Source organism: Bubalus kerabau, chromosome 10 (genome assembly GCF_029407905.1).
Source record: "Bubalus kerabau isolate K-KA32 ecotype Philippines breed swamp buffalo chromosome 10, PCC_UOA_SB_1v2, whole genome shotgun sequence".
Taxonomy (NCBI): domain Eukaryota; kingdom Metazoa; phylum Chordata; class Mammalia; order Artiodactyla; family Bovidae; genus Bubalus; species Bubalus kerabau.
The window spans coordinates 1,389,533-1,416,407 of record NC_073633.1 but is presented as its reverse complement, the minus strand read 5'-3'; positions in this window follow the sequence as shown (position 1 = coordinate 1,416,407).

The window sequence follows — 26,875 nt, the reverse complement described above, 5'->3', positions numbered from 1 at the left end:
ACTGGCCTCTCGAGTTGCTCAGGGGGTCTCAGGCCTCTCGTCGAGCTGTGTGTGGAACCCGCGGTCTTTGCGGACGATGCACGGGAGTGGCATTGCCCCTTCGTGTTGTGCCTTCACCTACAGGGTTGCCTTCGAAGAGGGGTCCGGGCCTCGGGTCCTTCTCAAGGGCGCACCGGGGAACCGGGGGCGTTCGGCATGTGGCACCACCCACGTGGCTCGTCTCGAATTTCCTCGTGAGACCGGCCTCATCCTGAGGTGCGCCGGAAAGGCCGGGAACCCCTTCCAGACCACGCAGAGGAATCGCCTCTCCTGTCGCGATCAGGAGGGGAGAAGGGGCTCAGAGGAAGCGGTGCCGGGACCCTCGGGGTTCCCCTCGAGGGAACCCGGCGTGTCGGGGGACTTTTGGGGGTCGCAGGAAGGCTGTTAGGGACCGTTTCGCCCTTCAGGGTGGAACAGGGGACTTCCCTTGAGACGCCGTGGCGGGCAAGGGCCTCATCTTGCCAAGAGGTGGGAACCACGTGGTTTTTCTCGAGTTGCGGCGGGATTCTCGAGTTACGACGGGGATCTCAGCCTTCCCCTTGGGTTGGCCCTGGGAAGCCCAATCTTCCCCTCGGGTTGCGAGGGAAAGTAGGGGGTTGCGCTCGAGTCACTGCAGGGCCGAAGAGACCTCACCTAGGCGTGTGTCCGGGACCTAATATTCCTCTCCAGGGAAGGCAGGGATCTCGGGGTTGCATCCCAGGCTCCCCCGGGGAGTCAGGCCTCGTCTCGAGGGGAAGCCAAGGACTCCGCTCTCCTCTCGAGTCGCGACGCGGGTCTCTTGGAGCCCCCTGAGCGGCCTCAAGGGAGTCCAGCCTCCTCTTCCGTTTGGAGAGAGGACCCGGGATTGCTCTCCAGGCCATGCAGGAAAAGAAGGCCCTCAGCTCGCGAGGACGGGGGCGTCTCAGGGGTTTCCTCGAGCTGCGGCGCCCGTGGGGGTTTTCTCCCGAGGCACGACGAGGATCTCAGGGAGCCTCTCGTGCGGCGCCAGGGAAGTCAGGTCTCCATGCGCGTGGCGAGGGGGAGCGCGTCCTGGCTCTCGAGTCACGGGAGGGGACTAGGGCCTCGAGACGCGTTGAAGAAGGACTCTCGAGGTCTTTGTCGGGGGGCGGCTGGAAACCCTCGTGTCCCTCGCCTTCTGCCGGGGACCTTAGGGAACTTGCCAGGGTGCCTCTGAGAGGCGAGGGATCCTGTGGAGGTGGCGGGGCCCCTCGGGACTCTGCTGGGTCTGGCGCAACCGAAGAGGGCCTCACCTCGAGGGGAGGCAGGAACCTCAGGCTTCCTCTCCGTTTCGGACTCCGACCGCAGGGTCCCTGCAGAGTTGGAACAGGAGAGTCAGGCCTCGTCTTGTCTGAGGAAGGGAACCCCACTGGCCTCTCGAGTTGCTCAGGGGGTCTCAGGCCTCTCGTCGAGCTGTGTGTGGAACCCGCGGTCTTTGCGGACGATGCACGGGAGTGGCATTGCCCCTTCGTGTTGTGCCTTCACCTACAGGGTTGCCTTCGAAGAGGGGTCCGGGCCTCGGGTCCTTCTCAAGGGCGCACCGGGGAACCGGGGGCGTTCGGCATGTGGCACCACCCACGTGGCTCGTCTCGAATTTCCTCGTGAGACCGGCCTCATCCTGAGGTGCGCCGGAAAGGCCGGGAACCCCTTCCAGACCACGCAGAGGAATCGCCTCTCCTGTCGCGATCAGGAGGGGAGAAGGGGCTCAGAGGAAGCGGTGCCGGGACCCTCGGGGTTCCCCTCGAGAGAACCCGGCGTGTCGGGGGACTTTTGGGGGTCGCAGGAAGGCTGTTAGGGACCGTTTCGCCCTTCAGGGTGGAACAGGGGACTTCCCTTGAGACGCCGTGGCGGGCAAGGGCCTCATCTTGCCAAGAGGTGGGAACCACGTGGTTTTTCTCGAGTTGTGGCGGGATTCTCGAGTTACGTCGGGGATCTCAGCCTTCCCCTTGGGTTGGCCCTGGGAAGCCCAATCTTCCCCTCGGGTTGCGAGGGAAAGTAGGGGGTTGCGCTCGAGTCACTGCAGGGCCGAAGAGACCTCACCTAGGCGTGTGTCCGGGACCTAATATTCCTCTCCAGGGAAGGCAGGGATCTCGGGGTTGCATCCCAGGCTCCCCCGGGGAGTCAGGCCTCGTCTCGAGGGGAAGCCAAGGACTCCGCTCTCCTCTCGAGTCGCGACGCGGGTCTCTTGGAGCCCCCTGAGCGGCCTCAAGGGAGTCCAGCCTCCTCTTCCGTTTGGAGAGAGGACCCGGGATTGCTCTCCAGGCCATGCAGGAAAAGAAGGCCCTCAGCTCGCGAGGACGGGGGCGTCTCAGGGGTTTCCTCGAGCTGCGGCGCCCGTGGGGGTTTTCTCCCGAGGCACGACGAGGATCTCAGGGAGCCTCTCGTGCGGCGCCAGGGAAGTCAGGTCTCCATGCGCGTGGCGAGGGGGAGCGCGTCCTGGCTCTCGAGTCACGGGAGGGGACTAGGGCCTCAAGACGCGTTGAAGAAGGACTCTCGAGGTCTTTGTCGGGGGGCGGCGGGAAACCCTCGTGTCCCTCGCCTTCTGCCGGGGACCTTAGGGAACTTGCCAGGGTGCCTCTGAGAGGCGAGGGATCCTGTGGAGGTGGCGGGGCCCCTCGGGACTCTGCTGGGTCTGGCGCAACCGAAGAGGGCCTCACCTCGAGGGGAGGCAGGAACCTCAGGCTTCCTCTCCGTTTCGGACTCCGACCGCAGGGTCCCTGCAGAGTTGGAACAGGAGAGTCAGGCCTCGTCTTGTCTGAGGAAGGGAACCCCACTGGCCTCTCGAGTTGCTCAGGGGGTCTCAGGCCTCTCGTCGAGCTGTGTGTGGAACCCGCGGTCTTTGCGGACGATGCACGGGAGTGGCATTGCCCCTTCGTGTTGTGCCTTCACCTACAGGGTTGCCTTCGAAGAGGGGTCCGGGCCTCGGGTCCTTCTCAAGGGCGCACCGGGGAACCGGGGGCGTTCGGCATGTGGCACCACCCACGTGGCTCGTCTCGAATTTCCTCGTGAGACCGGCCTCATCCTGAGGTGCGCCGGAAAGGCCGGGAACCCCTTCCAGACCACGCAGAGGAATCGCCTCTCCTGTCGCGATCAGGAGGGGAGAAGGGGCTCAGAGGAAGCGGTGCCGGGACCCTCGGGGTTCCCCTCGAGGGAACCCGGCGTGTCGGGGGACTTTTGGGGGTCGCAGGAAGGCTGTTAGGGACCGTTTCGCCCTTCAGGGTGGAACAGGGGACTTCCCTTGAGACGCCGTGGCGGGCAAGGGCCTCATCTTGCCAAGAGGTGGGAACCACGTGGTTTTTCTCGAGTTGCGGCGGGATTCTCGAGTTACGACGGGGATCTCAGCCTTCCCCTTGGGTTGGCCCTGGGAAGCCCAATCTTCCCCTCGGGTTGCGAGGGAAAGTAGGGGGTTGCGCTCGAGTCACTGCAGGGCCGAAGAGACCTCACCTAGGCGTGTGTCCGGGACCTAATATTCCTCTCCAGGGAAGGCAGGGATCTCGGGGTTGCATCCCAGGCTCCCCCGGGGAGTCAGGCCTCGTCTCGAGGGGAAGCCAAGGACTCCGCTCTCCTCTCGAGTCGCGACGCGGGTCTCTTGGAGCCCCCTGAGCGGCCTCAAGGGAGTCCAGCCTCCTCTTCCGTTTGGAGAGAGGACCCGGGATTGCTCTCCAGGCCATGCAGGAAAAGAAGGCCCTCAGCTCGCGAGGACGGGGGCGTCTCAGGGGTTTCCTCGAGCTGCGGCGCCCGTGGGGGTTTTCTCCCGAGGCACGACGAGGATCTCAGGGAGCCTCTCGTGCGGCGCCAGGGAAGTCAGGTCTCCATGCGCGTGGCGAGGGGGAGCGCGTCCTGGCTCTCGAGTCACGGGAGGGGACTAGGGCCTCGAGACGCGTTGAAGAAGGACTCTCGAGGTCTTTGTCGGGGGGCGGCGGGAAACCCTCGTGTCCCTCGCCTTCTGCCGGGGACCTTAGGGAACTTGCCAGGGTGCCTCTGAGAGGCGAGGGATCCTGTGGAGGTGGCGGGGCCCCTCGGGACTCTGCTGGGTCTGGCGCAACCGAAGAGGGCCTCACCTCGAGGGGAGGCAGGAACCTCAGGCTTCCTCTCCGTTTCGGACTCCGACCGCAGGGTCCCTGCAGAGTTGGAACAGGAGAGTCAGGCCTCGTCTTGTCTGAGGAAGGGAACCCCACTGGCCTCTCGAGTTGCTCAGGGGGTCTCAGGCCTCTCGTCGAGCTGTGTGTGGAACCCGCGGTCTTTGCGGACGATGCACGGGAGTGGCATTGCCCCTTCGTGTTGTGCCTTCACCTACAGGGTTGCCTTCGAAGAGGGGTCCGGGCCTCGGGTCCTTCTCAAGGGCGCACCGGGGAACCGGGGGCGTTCGGCATGTGGCACCACCCACGTGGCTCGTCTCGAATTTCCTCGTGAGACCGGCCTCATCCTGAGGTGCGCCGGAAAGGCCGGGAACCCCTTCCAGACCACGCAGAGGAATCGCCTCTCCTGTCGCGATCAGGAGGGGAGAAGGGGCTCAGAGGAAGCGGTGCCGGGACCCTCGGGCTTCCCCTCGAGGGAACCCGGCGTGTCGGGGGACTTTTGGGGGTCGCAGGAAGGCTGTTAGGGACCGTTTCGCCCTTCAGGGTGGAACAGGGGACTTCCCTTGAGACGCCGTGGCGGGCAAGGGCCTCATCTTGCCAAGAGGTGGGAACCACGTGGTTTTTCTCGAGTTGCGGCGGGATTCTCGAGTTACGACGGGGATCTCAGCCTTCCCCTTGGGTTGGCCCTGGGAAGCCCAATCTTCCCCTCGGGTTGCGAGGGAAAGTAGGGGGTTGCGCTCGAGTCACTGCAGGGCCGAAGAGACCTCACCTAGGCGTGTGTCCGGGACCTACTATTCCTCTCCAGGGAAGGCAGGGATCTCGGGGTTGCATCCCAGGCTCCCCCGGGGAGTCAGGCCTCGTCTCGAGGGGAAGCCAAGGACTCCGCTCTCCTCTCGAGTCGCGACGCGGGTCTCTTGGAGCCCCCTGAGCGGCCTCAAGGGAGTCCAGCCTCCTCTTCCGTTTGGAGAGAGGACCCGGGATTGCTCTCCAGGCCATGCAGGAAAAGAAGGCCCTCAGCTCGCGAGGACGGGGGCGTCTCAGGGGTTTCCTCGAGCTGCGGCGCCCGTGGGGGTTTTCTCCCGAGGCACGACGAGGATCTCAGGGAGCCTCTCGTGCAGCGCCAGGGAAGTCAGGTCTCCATGCGCGTGGCGAGGGGGAGCGCGTCCTGGCTCTCGAGTCACGGGAGGGGACTAGGGCCTCGAGACGTGTTGAAGAAGGACTCTCGAGGTCTTTCTCGGGGAGCGGCGGGAAACCCTCGTGTCCCTCGCCTTCTGCCGGGGACCTTAGGGAACTTCCCAGGGTGCCTCTGAGAGGCGAGGGATCCTGTAGAGGTGGCGGGGCCCATCGGGACTCCGCTGGGTCTGGCGCAACGGAAGAGGGCCTCACCTCGAGGGGAGGCAGCAACTTCAGGCTTCCTCTCCGTTTCGGACTCCGACTGCAGGGTCCCTGCAGAGTTGGGACAGGAGAGTCAGGCCTCGTCTTGTCTGAGGAAGGGAACCCCGCTGGCCTCTCGAGTTGCTCAGGGGGTCTCAGGCCCCTCGTCGAGCTGTGTGTGGAACCCGCGGGTCTTTGCGGACGATGCACGGGGGTGGCAGTGCCCCTTCGTGTTGTGCCTTCACCCACAGGGTTGCCTTCGAAGAGGGGTCCGGGCCTCGGGTCCTTCTCAAGGGCGGACCGGGGAACCGGGGGCATTCGGCATATGGCCCCACCCACGTGGCTCCTCTCGAATTTCCTCGTGAGACCGGCCTCATCCTGAGGTGCGCCGGGAAGGCCGGGAACCCCTTCCAGACCACGCAGGGGAATCGCCTCTCCTGTCGCGATCAGGAGGGGAGAAGGGGCTCAGAGGAAGCGGTGCCGGGACCCTCGGTGTTCCCCTCGAGGGAACCCGGCGTGTCGGGGGACTTTTGGGGGTCGCAGGAAGGCTGTCAGGGACCGTTTCGCCCTTCAGGGCGGAACAGGGGACTTCCCTTGAGACGCCGTGGCGGGCAAGGGCCTCATCCTGCCAAGAGGTGGGAACCACGTGGTTTTTCTCGAGTTGCGGCGGGATTCTCGAGTGACGACGGGGATCTCAGCCTTCCCCTTGGGTTTTCCCTGGGAAGCCCAATCTTCCCCTCGGGTTGCGAGGGAAAGCTGGGGGTTGCGCTCGAGTCACTGCAGGGCCGAAGAGACCTCACCTAGGCGTGTGTCCGGGACCTAATATTCCTCTCCAGGAAAGACAGGGATCTCGGGGTTGCATTCCAGGCTCCCCCGGGGAGTCAGGCCTCGTCTCGAGGGGAAGCCAAGGACTCCGCTCTCCTCTCGAGTCGCGACGCGGGTCTCTTGGAGCCCCCTGAGCGGCCTCAAGGGAGTCCAGCCTCCTCTTCCGTTTGGAGAGAGGACCCGGGATTGCTCTCCAGGCCATGCAGGAAAAGAAGGCCCTCAGCTCGCGAGGACGGGGGAGTCTCAGGGGTTTCCTCGAGCTGCGGCGCCCGTGGGTGCCGGGGTCCAGCCCCGGCTGATCCAGGGTCTTCGAAGGAGAGACGGCTAGGCGACCTATTCAAATGTTAATTAGATATAATAAAGAGGAATAGAATGATGATAGCTCAGTAGGAAAATTCAGTGGAGAAAAGAAGCTGAGTGGCTTGGTTTACGCGGAAAATCAATATAACCCATGACACCAGGTTAGCTCTGACCATGGAGGCCGCAGGCGCCCTCTCGAATAGCGGAAGGTGCCCCACCTTAGACACCTTCTCGAGTGGGTCTTAGAAGCCCAGGCAAATAAATGGTCGCAGAGGACATCCACGCTCCAGATGGACACTCAGCTAGAAGTTAAAGGGAAGAATGACATGGGGAGACCAAGCGTTGGTGAGCAAGGCCCATAGCTTTATTTTCAACAGGGGCTTTTATACCCTAAGTTACACATAGAGGACAATAGGGGATGCAAAATCAGCAGTCTTTGATGCTTATCAAAAACCAGGGTTTCTTTCCTGCAGATTTATCGTATACAAATGGTTTAGGTGATTTACATCATCTTCTGGCCAGAGGCCTATTAACATTTTATGACTCTTGACAAGGACTTATCAACAAAGACTTATTTTCTCTAAGAGTAATTATTTTAAGGTTTGGCGCCATCCTCCGAAGATAAGATTACGTTCCTATAGGGTGGATGTGTAATGGGTTTACAAAGGAAAGAATTTACTACCTTAAGGGTCTAAAGTTACTAACACCAAGGCCACTACTTATTTTTTCTACATACCAACTATATTAATTAATGCACATTCAAGGATACAATTCAAGGGATGTGAAAACTTGGCAACAAACATTGGCTCATCAATGAAATCTTTTACTAGTTTTATTCTGACAGTTTCTAATTCTCTGAGAGGCTCTAAGCTATTTGAATATCTTAAGCTTCCCGTGCCTCTGGAGGCTGGGAGACTGTAAACAATCGTATGCATAGCTGTAGGTGTCTGGGTAAACTTGTCAGGCGAGTTAGAGAGCCATCTGAGGGGTTTGGATTTAAACACTCCTAATTGCCCAGGAACTTTATTAATTGGAGCTGTAAGTTAACTCTTTGACAGAGAGAGTGAGATGGTGGTGGGGGACAGCCCCCAGTAAAGTCAGAGGCGAGAGCACAAAGCAATAAAGTAGGCAGACTCTGGTTTTTGGGGGGTAGATGCTCGAGAATATCCGGGGGCACTCCCGAGGCTCGATCCCGCCTTTGCGTATGCCGAGCCCCCTTCCTCATGACCTTGGTCACGAGTGGAATGTCTCTCGCCGGCTCCCGGCATCTCCCCCTTTTTTATTTCTTAAAACAGCCAGATGTAGCTCAGTCGCGAACCTCTGAATGCTCTGCCGAAGAATCCTGACAATACAAGGAAGAATGAATATGAGAAGCAGAATTAAAACAGCCACAGTAACATAGCTAAGGAAGGTAGACAGCATATTTTTTCCTGAAATGTAGTTAGAGAAAGTATGGAAGAAATCATTTGCTGTTCCAGCGGCAGTAAAATCTAATCGGGAGTGTTCCATAGTTGCTATTTGATTGTGAAGTTTCCCTAAGTCTAGACCAATGTCAGAGCTGTTCCAGATACCTGAAATATGGTTTTTAATCTTTTCCCATTCAAAATCTGTCTCATTTACTTTCAGGGGTGTTACACATATCCACCGATAGTCAGCATGACAGGACAATGCCATTTTCACCTTTAAAGCCTGCAATTCAGTCCCAATATGTATTACTGCTTCCTCTAGGGCGTCTACCCTCATTTCTAATTTCCTGTCTATAGCTTCCTGTGTTGTCAATGCTAAAGAAACATTTTTGGACATAGAATCAACATATTGAGCAGTATGTACTTGTTGAGTCAATGATATTGCTGTCACAGTAACAGAAGTGATTGCACTTATCAAAGCTGCTATTCCCAAGATAAGTAAGCCCACAAACCGTCGGGTTCGCATTAAATCCTGCAGTTGTTGTGATACAGCCAAACCGTAATTATCATACCAATAAGAATGCACAGACACAGGTATCATGAGATAGGGTGAGCGTTTCAACACAACAAAAGAACAAACATTATATTGGGGGGTCAAACAAGATGAAAGCACACATTGTTCACAACACCACTACCACAAAGGAGCAAACATTATATTGAGGGTTTAAACAAGATGAGCCAGGAAGCAGCTGCAGGCGTCGGCCCCGGGGAGCAGTGTCCCCAGCATCAGGAGGCAGAACGCGAGCGGCAAGCTGTGGGCCTCGGCGCTTACGGCGGGCGGAGGGGCGGGGCTCGCGGCCTTGGGCTAGCCGCCGCAGCTTGGGCTCTCAGCGTTCCCCTCTCGCCGGCGGGAGCGCGCTGGTCTGGACTGCATTCCGCGGGCGCGCTTTCCTCTCTGGCCCTCACTCACCGCACAGACTTCTTTGCTCTAGGTCGCAGGGTGCAGCGAGAAGGGTACTGGGCGCTGCTGGCGGCGCGGAGGCGAGAGCTGGCTGGGGGAGGGGGAGCGAGCGAGTGCGCGCCGCGAACCTGGTCTTTGGGGAACGTGACATGACGAATTTGTCTGAGATCCAAATCGAAGAATCTGCATTCTGTAGAAATATACAAGCATACCCTCTCCCACAAGTTAGCAACACATCTGGCCTTTTTCACTCTCCAGTATGGAGGTCTTTTTACTTGACCAGGGGCCGAGTCGTAGCCTGTAATTCAGGCATCTAGTGTCTCATCATTGTAGTCTGCCCCTGTGTGTTTACGTTTAAGTGATTAATTACAATTTGGACATAACTATTTGTCTAGCTGTTTACCTAGAGATATGAAATTTATACCTTGAACCAGCTGCATTTTGATGGTGAATTTTGTGAGAATTTTTGGCCTTATCAATCTTTTTATTTAAGTTTAAAACAATTACTTTAGTCAATGCATCTGCCAAAGCATTTCCTTCATGTAAAGGGCCGGGCAAGCTGGAATGGGCTCTATGTCCCACAAAATATTTTTTATCTCTGTGTTTAATCTTTCTGTAAATCAGATAACAAGGAGAAGATAGTAGTTTTATTTTTTGGAATATTAGCAGTTTCAATATGAGGAAACAACCCTACAATATATCAGGAGTCAGTCAAAAGATTAAAGGTGTGGTCTCCTAAATGTTGAAAGGCCTAAATAACTGCTTGTAACTCAGTCTTGCCATTTTATTCCCTTGAATTAAAAGATCTTTTAAAGGCCTTGGAGCTGTAATTTCCTGCACCCAAAAGGCTAGATCACTAGATTCAAATGTTTTGTGGCTCTTATCTTGAGAAGTCAAGTTTTTTCTTTTCTGATAATAAGGTAAAAGCAAAAGCTATGTTACTCTTTAACCTTTATTAATTTATACAGTTTTGGTAGACAGTGAGATCAAGACTTTAATTTCTCAATATAATCAGAATCTACTACACCATGCACCACCGAAATTTCTTTTTTTCTTTCTTTCTTTTTTTTTTTTTTATTTGAAAAGAAAGCGAGCTACGCCCCAGGACAAATCTTCCAAAGTCCTCGGGTAGGGGGCCAGCCACTCCCGTTGGAATTGAAGTAAGTGGCACGTCAGGGGTTAATATTGTTGCTCAATCCTCTTGCCTTTTCTCCTAGCCTGGGTGAGACCCCCCCTGAGGGGGTTTTCTCCAAGGAGCACGCTCTGCATATTGTGTACTAAAAGCTCCTTTGTTTAAAAAACTTTTTATCTTCCTCAGGCTTAGGCAACTCTTTGAGAGGCTTTGGGGGCAAAGTGGGGAACTCCTGGGTCCTGGGAGGCACAAACGGAGGCGGTGGCAATCGCCTTAAATCAGAAAGTGGTGGATAAGTTTTTTAAAGGTTTGCGCAGAGGGGGAGGGAGCTCGCCAGGGCGCTCAGCCGCAGCGTCCTGTAAGCCCTCTCCTTCCTTGGGAGGTAAAGCACTTTCTCCCTCTTTTTTTTTTTTTTCCAATAGCAGAAATTATGATCTGTGCAGAAAGTGGAGACTCACCACCATCCACCGCTATAGCCTCTCTCATAGGCTATTTAACAGCCTCATGACGGAGGTCCAGGACATGTCTAATCATAATACACAGAGCCAATAAACATTTGTCTATTCTTAGATGCAGAGAAACCCATTTTTTTTTTTTGAGAATATTTTTATTTATTTTGTACCCTCTTTACCCTATCTAAACTGCAGAGGGGACTAAAAAAGAAGCCTCAAGGTGAGGATCAAATTTATCCTCGGGACTAGAGAAAACCCCTTTCCGGGAAACTCCTAGCGGAGGCCCTTTACCCCCACATGGAGGAGGAGGCATGGGGGGATGGGAGCGTCCCGTATTTCTCTTCTCCTGTTCTGGAGATCTTTTAACTGTTTGGTGACTAAATCTTACAGACTGTCTGATAAGGGATGTTTCCCTCAAGCTCCTAGGAACGGGTGGTCTGACAGGGGAAGTTTCTCTTAGGCCTTTTGGGGCATCATTGTTTAAGAGATGCCGATCTCCATCAGAGTGATATTTAGCTATTATCTCGCCTAAATTCTCTTTTTCTTTTGGGGAAGGCTGATCTTGTTTCTCATCCCTAACTTTAAGTTGTTCCTGAGTAGTCATGGCTGCTAACATTTTTCTTAGTTGCCGATAGTCAGGTGGGTCTTCATTTTTCTCATTTTCCTGAGGTTTAACTACAGTTTCGACCTCATTTTCCTCTTTAAAGGTTACTTTTTTAGATTCAGGGGCAGGTTTAGCCACAGCATTTTCTTCACTATCCCCTTTAAGATGTACTTTTTCTGAATCGGGGGCAGGGTCTAAGACATCTCTAATGATGTTCCATAAGGAAAAAGCGTCATTAGGGACATTTTCTGAGCCATGTTCGGCATGGTAAGTTTTTAGCTGTTTTCCTACTTTTTCCCAGACATCTAAGTTAACAGAGCCTTCGTCTGGGAACCAGGGACAGTGCTCTTGTACAAATGAAAAAAATGATTGAATGGCAGATTTTTTAACTTTGATTCCTCTTTTATTTAATAACTGTAAGATTACTCCTATAAAGAGCTGTCTTTCATTTGATTCAGTGTTACCCATGTCAGAAAATTAAGTATAGTAAAAGATTTTGCTTTTAGCTATCAAAAGATCAGGCTTTTCTTTGGCCTTTTAACTTCAGAAACTGTTTTCTCTCTCTAAGTCTAACACTTTAACACTTTCAACACTTCCCACTCCTCTCGCCCTGTCTGTCCTACAGGGGGGTCCGCGGCACCCTTGAGTGGGGTCCTAGCCGTCCCGAACACTGGAAGGACATTAGGGCTGATGACCCAGAGTGTCCCGGGGGGGGGAACAGAAGGCTGGTGAACCACACTGTTCCGAGGGGGGAGCAGTAGAGCTGATGACCCAAACTGCTCCGTGGGGGAACAAGAGAGCTGATGACCCAGTTGTTCCGAGAACGGGGGAGCAAAAGGGCTGATGACCCTAATTGCTTTGGGGAGCTTACCTTCGAAAAACCTGTTTCGGGCGCCACCTGCCGGGGTCCAGCCCCGGCTGATCCAGGGTCTTCGAAGGAGAGACGGCTAGGCGACCTATTCAAATGTTAATTAGATATAATAAAGAGGAATAGAATGAGGATAGCTCAGTAGGAAAATTCAGTGGAGAAAAGAAGCTGAGTGGCTTGGTTTACGCGGAAAATCAATATAACCCGTGACACCAGGTTAGCTCTGACCACGGAGGCCGCAGGCGCCCTCTCGAATAGCGGAAGGTGCCCCACCTTAGACACCTTCTCGAGTGGGTCTTAGAAGCCCAGGCAAATAAATGGTCGCAGAGGACATCCACGCTCCAGATGGACACTCAGCTAGAAGTTAAAGGGAAGAATGACATGGGGAGACCAAGCGTTGGTGAGCAAGGCCCATAGCTTTATTTTCAACAGGGGCTTTTATACCCTAAGTTACACATAGAGGACAATAGGGGATGCAAAATCAGCAGTCTTTGATGCTTATCAAAAACCAGGGTTTCTTTCCTGCAGATTTATCGTATACAAATGGTTTAGGTGATTTACATCATCTTCTGGCCAGAGGCCTATTAACATTTTATGACTCTTGACAAGGACTTATCAACAAAGACTTATTTTCTCTAAGAGTAATTATTTTAAGGTTTGGCGCCATCCTCCGAAGATAAGATTACGTTCCTATAGGGTGGATGTGTAATGGGTTTACAAAGGAAAGAATTTACTACCTTAAGGGTCTAAAGTTACTAACACCAAGGCCACTACTTATTTTTTCTACATACCAACTATATTAATTAATGCACATTCAAGGATACAATTCAAGGGATGTGAAAACTTGGCAACAAACATTGGCTCATCAATGAAATCTTTTACTAGTTTTATTCTGACAGTTTCTAATTCTCTGAGAGGCTCTAAGCTATTTGAATATCTTAAGCTTCCCGTGCCTCTGGAGGCTGGGAGACTGTAAACAATCGTATGCATAGCTGTAGGTGTCCGGGTAAACTTGTCAGGCGAGTTAGAGAGCCATCTGAGGGGTTTGGATTTAAACACTCCTAATTGCCCAGGAACTTTATTAATTGGAGCTGTAAGTTAACTCTTTGACAGAGAGAGTGAGATGGTGGTGGGGGACAGCCCTCAGTAAAGTCAGAGGCGAGAGCACAAAGCAATAAAGTAGGCAGACTCTGGTTATTGGGGGGTAGATGCTCGAGAATATCCGGGGGCACCCCCGAGGCTCGATCCCGCCTTTGCGTATGCCGAGCCCCCTTCCTCATGACCTTTGTCACGAGTGGAATGTCCTTCGCCGGCTCCCGGCACGTGGGGGTTTTCTCCCGAGGCACGACGAGGATCTCAGGGAGCCTCTCGTGCGGCGCCAGGGAAGTCAGGTCTCCATGCGCGTGGCGAGGGGGAGCGCGTCCTGGCTCTCGAGTCACGGGAAGGGACTAGGGCCTCGAGACGCGTTGAAGAAGAACTCTCGAGGTCTTTCTCTGGGGGCAGCGGGAAACCCTCGTGTCCCTCGCCTTCTGCCGGGGACCTTAGGGAACTTCCCAGGGTGCCTCTGAGAGGCGAGGGATCCTGTGTAGGTGGCGGGGCCCCTCGGGACTCCGCTGGGTCTGGCGCAACGGAAGAGGGCCTCACCTCGAGGGGAGGCAGGAACCTCAGGCTTCCTCTGCGTTTCGGACTCCAACCGCAGGGTCCCTGCAGAGTTGGGACAGGAGAGTCAGGCCTCGTCTTGTCTGAGGAAGGGAACCCCGCTGGCCTCTCGAGTTGCTCAGGGGGTCTCAGGCCCCTCGTCGAGCTGTGTGTGGAACCCGTGGGTCTTTGCGGACGATGCACGGGGGTGGCAGTTCCCCTTCGTGTTGTGCCTTCCCCCACAGGGTTGCCTTCGAAGAGGGGTCCGGGCCTCGGTTCCTTCTCAAGGGCGGACCGGGGAATCGGGGGCGTTCGGCATGTGGCACCACCCACGTGGCACGTCTCGAATTTCCTCGTGAGACCGGTCTCATCCTGAGGTGCGCCGGGAAGGCCGGGAACCCCTTCCAGACCACGCAGGGCAATCGCCTCTCCTGTCGCGATCAGGAGGGGAGAAGGGGCTCAGAGGAAGCGGTGCCGGGACCCTCGGTGTTCCCCTCGAGGGAACCCGTCGTGTCGGGGGACTTTTGGGGGTCGCAGGAAGGCTGTCAGGGACCGTTTCGCCCTTCAGGGCGGAACAGGGGACTTCCCTTGAGACGCCGTCGCGGGCAAGGGCCTCATCTTGCCAAGAAGTGGGAACCACGTGGGTTTTCTCGAGTTGCGGCGGGATTCTCGAGTTACGACGGGGATCTCAGCCTTCCCCTTGGGTTGGCCCTGGGAAGCCCAATCTTCCCCTCGGGTTGCGAGGGAAAGCTGGGGGTTGCGCTCGAGTCACTGCAGGGCCGAAGAGACCTCACCTAGGCGTGTGTCCGGGACCTAATATTCCTCTCCAGGGAAGGCAGGGATCTCGGGGTTGCATTCCACGCTCCCCCGGGGAGTCAGGCCTCGTCTCGAGGGGAAGCCAAGGACTCCGCTCTCCTCTCGAGTCGCGACGCGGGTCTCTTGGAGCCCCCTGAGCGGCCTCAAGGGAGTCCAGCCTCCTCTTCCGTTTGGAGAGAGGACCCGGGATTGCTCTCCAGGCCATGCAGGAAAAGAAGGCCCTCAGCTCGCGAGGACGGGGGCGTCTCAGGGGTTTCCTCGAGCTGCGGCGCCCGTGGGGGTTTTCTCCCGAGGCACGACGACGATCTCAGGGAGCCTCTCGTGCGGCGCCAGGGAAGTCAGGTCTCCATGCGCGTGGCGAGGGGGAGCGCGTCCTGGCTCTCGAGTCACGGGAGGGGACTAGGGCCTCGAGACCCGTAGAAGAAGAACTCTCGAGGTCTTTCTCGGGGGGCGGCGGGAAACCCTCGTGTCCCTCGCCTTCTGCCGGGGACCTTAGGGAACTTCCCAGGGTGCCTCTGAGAGGCGAGGGATCCTGTGGAGGTGGCGGGGCCCATCGGGACTCCGCTGGGTCTGGCGCAACGGAAGAGGGCCTCACCTCGAGGGGAGGCAGGAACCTCAGGCTTCCTCTCCGTTTTGGACTCCGACCGCAGGGTCCCTGCAGAGTTGGGACAGGAGAGTCAGGCCTCGTCTTGTCTGAGGAAGGGAACCCCGCTGGCCTCTCGAGTTGCTCAGGGGGTCTCAGGCCCCTCGTCGAGCTGTGTGTGGAACCCGCGGGTCTTTGCGGACGATGCACGGGGGTGGCAGTGCCCCTTCGTGTTGTGCCTTCACCCACAGGGTTGCCTTCGAAGAGGGGTCCGGGCCTCGGGTCCTTCTCAAGGGCGGACCGGGGAATCGGGGGCGTTCGGCATGTGGCCCCACCCACGTGGCTCGTCTCGAATTTCCTCGTGAGACTGGCCTCATCCTGAGGTGCGCCGGGAAGGCCGGGAACCCCTTCCAGACCACGCAGGGGAATCGCCTCTCCTGTCGCGATCAGGAGGGGAGAAGGGGCTCAGAGGAAGCGGTGCCGGGACCCTCGGTGTTCCCCTCGAGGGAACCCGGCGTGTCGGGGGACTTTTGGGGGTCGCAGGAAGGCTGTCAGGGACCGTTTCGCCCTTCAGGGCGGAACAGGGGGCTTCCCTTGAGTCGCCGTGGCGGGCAAGGGCCTCATCTTGCCAAGAGGTGGGAACCACGTGGTTTTTCTCGAGTTGCGGCGGCATTCTCGAGTTACGACGCGGATCTCAGCCTTCCCCTTGGGTTGGCCCTGGGAAGCCCAATCTTCCCCTCGGGTTGCGAGGGAAAGCTGGGGGTTGAGCTCGAGTCACTGCAGGGCCGAAGAGACCTCACCTAGGCGTGTGTCCGGGACCTAATATTCCTATCCAGGGAAGGCAGGGATCTCGGGGTTGCATTCCAGGCTCCCCCGGGGAGTCAGGCCTCGTCTCGAGGGGAAGCCAAGGACTCCGCTCTCCTCTCGAGTGGCGACGCGGGTCTCTTGGAGACCCCTGAGCGGCGTCAAGGGAGTCCAGCCTCCTCTTCCGTTTGGAGAGAGGACCCAGGATTGCTCTCCAGGCCATGCAGGAAAAGAAGGCCCTCAGCTCGCGAGGACGGGGGCGTCTCAGGGGTTTCCTCGAGCTGCGGCTCCCGTGGGGGTTTTCTCCCGAGGCACGACGAGGATCTCAGGGAGCCTCTCGTGCAGTGCCAGGGAAGTCAGGTCTCCATGCGCGTGGCGAGGGGGAGCGCGTCCTGGCTCTCGAGTCACGGGAGGGGACTAGGGCCTCGAGACGCGTTGAAGAAGGACTCTCGAGGTCTTTCTCGGGGGGCGGCGGGAAACCCTCGTGTCCCTCGCCTTCTGCCGGGGACCTTAGGGAACTTCCCAGGGTGCCTCTGAGAGGCAAGGGATCCTGTGGAGGTGGCGGGGCCCCTCGGGACTCCGCTGGGTCTGGCGCAACGGAAGAGGGCCTCACCTCGAGGGGAGGCAGCAACCTCAGGCTTCCTCTCCGTTTCGGACTCCGACCGCAGGGTCCCTGCAGAGTTGGGACAGGAGAGTCAGGCCTCGTCTTGTCTGAGGAAGTGAACCCCGCTGGCCTCTCGAGTTGCTCAGGGGGTCTCAGGCCCCTCGTCGAGCAGTGTGTGGAACCCGCGGGTCTTTGCGGACGATGCACGGGGGTGGCAGTGCCCCTTCGTGTTGTGCCTTCACCTACAGGGTTGCCTTCGAAGAGGGGTCCGGGCCTCGGGTCCTTCTCAAGGGCGCACCGGGGAACCGGGGGCGTTCGGCATGTGGCCCCACCCACGTGGCTCGTCTCGAATTTCCTCGTGAGACCGGCCTCATCCTGAGGTGCGCCGGGAAGGCCGGGAACCCCTTCCAGACCACGCAGGGGAATCGCCTCTCCTGTCGCGATCAGGAGGGGAGAAGGGGCTCAGAGGAAGCGGTGCCGGGACCCTCGGTGTTCCCCTCTGGGGAACCCGGAGTGTCGGGGGACTTTTGGGGGTCGCAGGAAGGCTGTCAGGGACCGTTTCGCCCTTCAGGGCGGAACAGGGGACTTCCCTTGAGACGCCGTCGCGGGCAAGGGCCTCATCTTGCCAAGAGGTGGGAACCACGTGGTTTTTCTCGAGTTGCGGCGGGATTCTCGAGTTACGACGGGGATCTCAGCCTTCCCCTTGGGTTGGCCCTGGGAAGCCCAAACTTCCCCTCGGGTTGCGAGGGAAAGCTGGGGGTTGCGCTCGAGTAACTGCAGGGCCGAAGAGACCTCACCTAGGCGTGTGTCCGGGACCTAGTATTCCTCTCCAGGGAAGGCAGGGATCTCGGGGTTGCATTCCAGGCTCCCCCGGGGAGTCAGGCCTCGTCTCGAGGGGAAGCCAAGGACTCCGCTCTCCTCTCGAGTCGCGACGCGGGTCTCTTGGAGCCCCCTGAGCGGCCTCAAGGGAGTCCAGCCTCCTCTTCCGTTTGGAGAGAGGACCCGGGATTGCTCTCCAGGCCATGCAGGAAAAGAAGGCCCTCAGCTCGCGAGGACGGGGGCGTCTCAGGGGTTTCCTCGAGCTGCAGCGCCCGTGGGGGTTTTCTCCCGAGGCACGACGAGGATCTCAGGGAGCCTCTCGTGTGGCGCCAGGGAAGTCAGGTCTCCATGCGCATGGCGAGGGGGAGCGCGTCCTGGCTCTCGAGTCACGGGAGGGGACTAGGGCCTCGAGACGCGTTGAAGAAGGACTCTCGAGGTCTTTCTCGGGGGGCGGCGGGAAACCCTCGTGTCCCTCGCCTTCTGCCGGGGACCTTAGGGAACTTCCCAGGGTGCCTCTGAGAGGCGAGGGATCCTGTGGAGGTGGCGGGGCCCCTCGGGGCTCCGCTGGGTCTGGCGCAACGGAAGAGGGCCTCACCTCGAGGGGAGGCAGGAAGCTCAGTCTTCCTCTCCGTTTCGGACTCCGACCGCAGGGTCCCTGCAGAGTTGGGACAGGAGAGTCAGGCCTCGTCTTGTCTGAGGAAGGGAACCCCGCTGGCCTCTCGAGTTGCTCAGGGGGTCTCAGGCCCCTCGTCGAGCTGTGTGTGGCACCCGCGGGTCTTTGCGGACGATGCACGGGGGTGGCAGTGCCCCTTCGTGTTGTGCCTTCACCTACAGGGTTGCCTTCGAAGAGGGGTCCGGGCCTCGGGTCCTTCTCAAGGGCGCACCGGGGAACCGGGGGCGTTCGGCATGTGGCCCCACCCACGTGGCTCGTCTCGAATTTCCTCGTGAGACCGGCCTCATCCTGAGGTGCGCCGGGAAGGCCGGGAACCACTTCCAGACCACGCAGGGGAATCGCCTCTCCTGTCGCGATCAGGAGGGGAGAAGGGGCTCAGAGGAAGCGGTGCCGGGACCCTCGGTGTTCCCCTCTGGGGAACCCGGAGTGTCGGGGGACTTTTGGGGGTCGCAGGAAGGCTGTCAGGGACCGTTTCGCCCTTCAGGGCGGAACAGGGGACTTCCCTTGAGACGCCGTCGCGGGCAAGGGCCTCATCTTGCCAAGAGGTGGGAACCACGTGGTTTTTCTCGAGTTGCGGCGGGATTCTCGAGTTACGACGGGGATCTCAGCCTTCCCCTTGGGTTGGCCCTGGGAAGCCCAATCTTCCCCTCGGGTTGCGAGGGAAAGCTGGGGGTTGCGCTCGAGTCACTGCAGGGCCGAAGAGACCTCACCTAGGCGTGTGTCCGGGACCTAGTATTCCTCTCCAGGGAAGGCAGGGATCTCGGGGTTGCATTCCAGGCTCCCCCAGGGAGTCAGGCCTCGTCTCGAGGGGAAGCCAAGGACTCCGCTCTCCTCTCGAGTCGCGACGCGGGTCTCTTGGAGCCCCCTGAGCGGCCTCAAGGGAGTCCAGCCTCCTCTTCCGTTTGGAGAGAGGACCCGGGATTGCTCTCCAGGCCATGCAGGAAAAGAAGGCCCTCAGCTCGCGAGGACGGGGGCGTCTCAGGGGTTTCCTCGAGCTGCGGTGCCCGTGGGGGTTTTCTCCCGAGGCACGACGAGGATCTCAGGGAGCCTCTCGTGCGGCGCCAGGGAAGTCAGGTCTCCATGCGCGTGGCGAGGGGGAGCGCGTCCTGGCTCTCGAGTCACGGGAGGGGACTAGGGCCTCGAGACGCGTTGAAGAAGGACTCTCGAGGTCTTCCTCGGGGGGCGGCGGGAAACCCTCGTGTCCCTCGCCTTCTGCCGGGGACCTTAGGGAACTTCCCAGGGTGCCTCTGAGAGACGAGGGATCCTGTGGAGGTGGCGGGGCCCTCGGGACTCCGCTGGGTCTGGCGCAACGGAAGAGGGCCTCACCTCGAGGGGAGGCAGGAACCTCAGGCTTCCTCTCCGTTTCAGACTCCGACCGCAGGGTCCCTGCAGAGTTGGGACAGGAGAGTCAGGCCTTGTCTTGTCTGAGGAAGGGAACCCCGCTGGCCTCTCGAGTTGCTCAGGGGGTCTCAGGCCCCTCGTCGAGCTGTGTGTGGCAACCGCGGGTCTTTGCGGACGATGCACGGGGGTGGCAGTGCCCCTTCGTGTTGTGCCTTCACCCACAGGGTTGCCTTCGAAGAGGGGTCCGGGCCTCGGGTCCTTCTCAAGGGCGGACCGGGGAATCGGGGGCGTTCGGCATGTGGCCCCACCCACGCGGCTCGTCTCGAATTTCCTCGTGAGACCGGCCTCATCCTGAGGTGCGCCGGGAAGGCCGGGAACCCCTTCCAGACCACGCAGGGGAATCGCCTCTCCTGTCGCGATCAGGAGGGGAGAAGGGGCTCAGAGGAAGCGGTGCCGGGACCGTCGGTGTTCCCCTCGAGGGAACCCGGCGTGTCGGGGGACTTTTGGGGGTCGCAGGAAGGCTGTCAGCGACCGTTTCGCCCTTCAGGGCGGAACAGGGGACTTCCCTTGAGACGCCGTGGCGGGCAAGGGCCTCCTCTTGCCAAGAGGTGGGAACCACGTGGTTTTTCTCGAGTTGCGGAGGGATTCTCGAGTTACGACGGGGATCTCAGCCTTCCCCTTGGGTTGGCCCTGGGAAGCCCAATCTTCCCCTCGGGTTGCGAGGGAAAGCTGGGGGTTGCGCTCGAGTCACTGCAGGGCCGAAGAGACCTCACCTAGGCGTGTGTCCGGGACCTAATATTCCTCTCCAGGGAAGGCAGGGATCTCGGGGTTGCATTCCAGGCTCCCACGGGGAGTCAGGCCTCGTCTCGAGGGGAAGCCAAGGACTCCGCTCTCCTCTCGAGTCGCGACGCGGGTCTCTTGGAGCCCCCTGAGCGGCCTCAAGGGAGTCCAGCCTCCTCTTCCGTTTGGAGAGAGGACCCGGGATTGCTCTCCAGGCCATGCAGGAAAAGAAGGCCCTCAGCTCACGAGGACGGGGGCGTCTCAGGGGTTTCCTCGAGCTGCGGCGCCCGTGGGGGTTTTCTCCCGAGGCACGACGAGGATCTCAGGGAGCCTCTCGTGCGGCGCCAGGGAAGTCAGGTCTCCATGCGCATGGCGAGGGGGAGCGCGTCCTGGCTCTCGAGTCACGGGAGGGGACGAGGGCCTCGAGACGCGTTGAAGAAGGACTCTCGAGGTCTTTCTCGGGGGGCGGCGGGAAACCCTCGTGTCCCTCGCCTTCTGCCGGGGACCTTAGGGAACTTCCCAGGGTGCCTCTGAGAGGCGAGGGATCCTGTGGAGGTGGCGGGGCCCCTCGGGGCTCCGCTGGGTCTGGCGCAACGGAAGAGGGCCTCACCTCGAGGGGAGGCAGGAAGCTCAGTCTTCCTCTCCGTTTCGGACTCCGACCGCAGGGTCCCTGCAGAGTTGGGACAGGAGAGTCAGGCCTCGTCTTGTCTGAGGAAGGGAACCCCGCTGGCCTCTCGAGTTGCTCAGGGGGTCTCAGGCCCCTCGTCGAGCTGTGTGTGGCACCCGCGGGTCTTTGCGGACGATTCACGGGGGTGGCAGTGCCCCTTCGTGTTGTGCCTTCCCCCCCAGGGTTGCCTTCGAAGAGGGGTCCGGGCCTCGGGTCCTTCTCAAGGGCGGACCGGGGAATCGGGGGCGTTCGGCATGTGGCCCCACCCACGCGGCTCGTCTCGAATTTCCTCGTGAGACCGGCCTCATCCTGAGGTGCGCCGGGAAGGCCGGGAACCCCTTCCAGACCACGCAGGGGAATCGCCTCTCCTGTCGCGATCAGGAGGGGAGAAGGGGCTCAGAGGAAGCGGTGCCGGGACCGTCGGTGTTCCCCTCGAGGGAACCCGGCGTGTCGGGGGACTTTTGGGGGTCGCAGGAAGGCTCTCAGCGACCGTTTCGCCCTTCAGGGAGGAACAGGGGACTTACCTTGAGACGCCGTGGCGGGCAGGGCCTCCTCTTGCCAAGAGGTGTGAACCACGTGGTTTTTCTCGAGTTGCGGCGGGATTCTCGAGTTACGACGGGGATCTCAGCCTTCCCCTTGGGTTGGCCCTGGGAAGCCCAATCTTCCCCTCGGGTTGCGAGGGAAAGCTGGGGGTTGCGCTCGAGTCACTGCAGGGCCGAAGAGACCTCACCTAGGCGTGTGTCCGGGACCTAATATTCCTCTCCAGGGAAGGCAGGGATCTCGGGGTTGCATTCCAGGCTCCCCCGGGGAGTCAGGCTTCGTCTCGAGGGGAAGCCAAGGACTCCGCTCTCCTCTCGAGTCGCGACGCGGGTCTCTTGGAGCCCCCTGAGCGGCCTCAAGGGAGTCCAGCCTCCTCTTCCGTTTGGAGAGAGGACCCGGGATTGCTCTCCAGGCCATGCAGGAAAAGAAGGCCCTCAGCTCGCGAGGACGGGGGCGTCTCAGGGGTTTCCTCGAGCTGCGGCGCCCGTGGGGGTTTTCTCCCGAGGCACGACGAGGATCTCAGGGAGCCTCTCGTGCGGCGCCAGGGAAGTCAGGTCTCCATGCGCGTGGCGAGGGGGAGCGCGTCCTGGCTCTCGAGTCACGGGAGGGGACTAGGGCCTCGAGACGCGTTGAAGAAGGACTCTCGAGGTCTTTCTCGGGGGGCGGCGGGAAACCCTCGTGTCCCTCGCCTTCTGCCGGGGACCTTAGGGAACTTCCCAGGGTGCCTCTGAGAGGCGAGGGATCCTGTGGAGGTGGCGGGGCCCCTCGGGACTCTGCTGGGTCTGGCGCAACGGAAGAGGGCCTCACCTCGAGGGGAGGCAGGAACCTCAGGCTTCCTCTCCGTTTCGGACTCCGACCGCAGGGTCCCTGCAGAGTTGGGACAGGAGAGTCAGGCCTCGTCTTGTCTGAGGAAGGGAACCCCGCTGGCCTCTCGAGTTGCTCAGGGGGTCTCAGGCCCCTCGTCGAGCTGTGTGTGGCACCCGCGGGTCTTTGCGGACGATGCACGGGGGTGGCAGTGCCCCTTCGTGTTGTGCCTTCACCCACAGGGTTGCCTTCGAAGAGGGGTCCGGGCCTCGGGTCCTTCTCAAGGGCGGACCGGGGAATCGGGGGCGTTCGGCATGTGGCCCCACCCACGTGGCTTGTCTCGAATTTCCTCGTGAGAACGGCCTCATCCTGAGGTGCGCCGGGAAGGCCGGGAACCCCTTCCAGACCACGCAGGGGAATCGCCTCTCCTGTCGCGATCAGGAGGGGAGAAGGGGCTCAGAGGAAGCGGTGCCGGGACCCTCGGTGTTCCCCTCGAGGGAACCCGGCGTGTCGGGGGACTTTTGGGGGTCGCAGGAAGGCTGTCAGGGACCGTTTCGCCCTTCAGGGCGGAACAGGGGACTTCCCTTGAGACGCCGTGGCGGGCAAGGGCCTCATCTTGCCAAGAGGTGGGAACCACGTGGTTTTTCTCGAGTTGCGGGGGGATTCTCGAGTTACGACGGGGATCCCAGCCTTCCCCTTGGGTTGGCCCTGGGAAGCCCAATCTTCCCCTGGGGTTGCGAGCGAAAGCTGGGCGTTGCGCTCAAGTCACTGCAGGGCCGAAGAGACCTCACCTAGGCGTGTGTCCGGGACCTAATATTCCTCTCCAGGGAAGGCAGGGATCTCGGGGTTGCATTCCAGGCTCCCCCGGGGAGTCAGGCCTCGTCTCGAGGGGAAGCCAAGGACTCCGCTCTCCTCTCGAGTCGCGACGCGGGTCTCTTGGAACCCCCTGAGCGGCCTCAAGGGAGTCCAGCCTGCTCTTCCGTTTGGAGAGAGGACCCGGGATTGCTCTCCAGGCCATGCAGGAAAAGAAGGCCCTCAGCTCGCGAGGACGGGGGCGTCTCAGGGGTTTCCTCAAGCTGCGGCGCCCGTGGGGGTTTTCTCCCGAGGCGCGACGAGGATCTCAGGGAGCCTCTCGTGCGGCGCCAGGGAAGTCAGGTCTCCATGCACGTGGCGAGGGGGAGCGCGTCCTGGCTCTCCAGTCACGGGAGGGGACTAGGGCCTCGAGACGCGTTGAAGAAGGACTCTCGAGGTCTTTCTCGGCGGGCGGCGGGAAACCCTCGTGTCCCTCGCCTTCTGCCGGGGACCTTAGGGAACTTCCCAGGGTGCCTCTGAGAGGCGAGGGATCCTGTGGAGGTGGCGGGGCCCCTCGGGACTCCGCTGGGTCTGGCGCAATGGAAGAGGGCCTCACCTCGAGGGGAGGCAGGAACCTCAGGCTTCCTCTCCGTTTCGGACTCCGACCGCAGGGTCCCTGTAGAGTTGGGACAGGAGAGTCAGGCCTCGTCTTGTCTGAGGAAGGGAAACCCGCTGGCCTCTCGAGTTACTCAGGGGGTCTCAGGCCCCTCGTCGAGCTGTGTGTGGCACCCGCGGGTCTTTGCGGACGATGCACAGGGGTGGCAGTGCCCCTTCGTGTTGTGCCTTCACCCACAGGGTTGCCTTCGAAGAGGGGTCCGGGCCTCGGGTCCTTCTCAAGGGCGGACCGGGGAATCGGGGGCGTTCGGCATGTGGCCCCACCCACGTGGCTCGTCTCGAATTTCCTCGTGAGACCGGCCTCATCCTGAGGTGCGCCGGGAAGGCCGGGAACCCCTTCCAGACCACGCAGGGGAATCTCCTCTCCTGTCGCGATCAGGAGGGGAGAAGGGGCTCAGAGGAAGCGGTGCCGGAACCGTCGGTGTTCCCCTCGAGGGAACCCGGCGTGTCGGGGGACTTTTGGGGGTCGCAGGAAGGCTGTCAGCGACCGTTTCGCCCTTCAGGGCGGAACAGGGGACTTCCCTTGAGACGCCGTGGCGGGCAAGGGCCTCATCTTGCCAAGAGGTGGGAAACACGTGGTTTTTCTCGAGTTGCGGCGGGATTCTCGAGTTACGACGGGGATCTCAGCCTTCCCCTTGGGTTGGCCCTGGGAAGCCCAATCTTCCCCTCGGGTTGCGAGGGAAAGCTGGGGGTTGCGCTCGAGTCACTGCAGGGCCGAAGAGACCTCACCTAGGCGTGTGTCCGGGACCTCATATTCCTCTCCAGGGAAGGCAGGGATCTCGGGGTTGCATTCCAGGCTCCCCCGGGGAGTCAGGCCTCGTCTCGAGGGGAAGCCAAGGACTCCGCTCTCCTCTCGAGTCGCGACGCGGGTCTCTTGGAACCCCCTGAGCGGCCTCAAGGGAGTCCAGCCTGCTCTTCCGTTTGGAGAGAGGACCCGGGATTGCTCTCCAGGCCATGCAGGAAAAGAAGGCCCTCAGCTCGCGAGGACGGGGGCGTCTCAGGGGTTTCCTCGAGCTGCGGCGCCCGTGGGGGTTTTCTCCCGAGGCGCGACGAGGATCTCAGGGAGCCTCTCGTGCGGGGCCAGGGGAGTCAGGTCTCCATGCACGTGGCGAGGGGGAGCGCGTCCTGGCTCTCCAGTCACGGGAGGGGACTAGGGCCTCGAGACGCGTTGAAGAAGGACTCTCGAGGTCTTTCTCGGCGGGCGGCGGGAAACCCTCGTGTCCCTCGCCTTCTGCCGGGGACCTTAGGGAACTTCCCAGGGTGCCTCTGAGAGGCGAGGGATCCTGTGGAGGTGGCGGGGCCCCTCGGGACTCCACTGGGTCTGGCGCAATGGAAGAGGGCCTCACCTCGAGGGGAGGCAGGAACCTCAGGCTTCCTCTCCGTTTCGGACTCCGACCGCAGGGTCCCTGTAGAGTTGGGACAGGAGAGTCAGGCCTCGTCTTGTCTGAGGAAGGGAACCCCGCTGGCCTCTCGAGTTACTCAGGGGGTCTCAGGCCCCTCGTCGAGCTGTGTGTGGCACCCGCGGGTCTTTGCGGACGATGCACAGGGGTGGCAGTGCCCCTTCGTGTTGTGCCTTCACCCACAGGGTTGCCTTCGAAGAGGGGTCCGGGCCTCGGGTCCTTCTCAAGGGCGGACCGGGGAATCGGGGGCGTTCGGCATGTGGCCCCACCCACGTGGCTCGTCTCGAATTTCCTCGTGAGACCGGCCTCATCCTGAGGTGCGCCGGGAAGGCCGGGAACCCCTTCCAGACCACGCAGGGGAATCTCCTCTCCTGTCGCGATCAGGAGGGGAGAAGGGGCTCAGAGGAAGCGGTGCCGGGACCATCGGTGTTCCCCTCGAGGGAACCCGGCGTGTCGGGGGACTTTTGGGGGTCGCAGGAAGGCTGTCAGCGACCGTTTCGCCCTTCAGGGCGGAACAGGGGACTTCCCTTGAGACGCCGTGGCGGGCAAGGGCCTCATCTTGCCAAGAGGTGGGAACCACGTGGTTTTTCTCGAGTTGCGGCGGGATTCTCGAGTTACGACGGGGATCTCAGCCTTCCCCTTGGGTTGGCCCTGGGAAGCCCAATCTTCCCCTCGGGTTGCGAGGGAAAGCTGGGGGTTGCGCTCGAGTCACTGCAGGGCCGAAGAGACCTCACCTAGGCGTGTGTCCGGGACCTCATATTCCTCTCCAGGGAAGGCAGGGATCTCGGGGTTGCATTCCAGGCTCCCCCGGGGAGTCAGGCCTCGTCTCGAGGGGAAGCCAAGGACTCCGCTCTCCTCTCGAGTCGCGACGCGGGTCTCTTGGAGCCCCCTGAGCGGCCTCAAGGGAGTCCAGCCTCCTCTTCCGTTTGGAGAGAGGACCCGGGATTGCTCTCCAGGCCATGCAGGAAAAGAAGGCCCTCAGCTCGCGAGGACGGGGGCGTCTCAGGGGTTTCCTCGAGCTGCGGCGCCCGTGGGGGTTTTCTCCCGAGGCACGACGAGGATCTCAGGGAGCCTCTCGTGCGGCGCCAGGGAAGTCAGGTCTCCATGCGCGTGGCGAGGGGGAGCGCGTCCTGGCTCTCGAGTCACGGGAGGGGACTAGGGCCTCGAGACGCGTTGAAGAAGGACTCTCGAGGTCTTCCTCGGGGGGCGGCGGGAAACCCTCGTGTCCCTCGCCTTCTGCCGGGGACCTTAGGGAACTTGCCAGGGTGCCTCTGAGAGGCGAGGGATCCTGTGGAGGTGGCGGGGGCCCTCGGGACTCCGCTGGGTCTGGCGCAACGGAAGAGGGCCTCACCTCGAGGGGAGGCAGGAACCTCAGGCTTCCTCTCCGTTTCGGACTCCGACCGCAGGGTCCCTGCAGAGTTGGGACAGGAGAGTCAGGCCTCGTCTTGTCTGAGGAAGGGAACCCCGCTGGCCTCTCGAGTTGCTCAGGGGGTCTCAGGCCCCTCGTCGAGCTGTGTGTGGAACCCGCGGGTCTTTGCGGACGATGCACGGGGGTGGCAGTGCCCCTTCGTGTTGTGCCTTCCCCCACAGGGTTGCCTTCCAAGAGGGGTCCGGGCCTCGGGTCCTTCTCAAGGGCGGACCGGGGAATCGGGGGCGTTCGGCATGTGGCCCCACCCACGTGGCTCGTCTCGAATTTCCTCGTGAGACCGGCCTCCTCCTGAGGTGCGCCGGGAAGGCCGGGAACCCCTTCCAGACCACGCAGGGGAATCGCCTCTCCTGTCGCGGTCAGGAGGGGAGAAGGGGCTCAGAGGAAGCGGTGCCGGGACCCTCGGTGTTCCCCTCTGGGGAACCCGGCGTGTCGGGGGACTTTTGGGGGTCGCAGGAAGGCTGTCAGGGACCGTA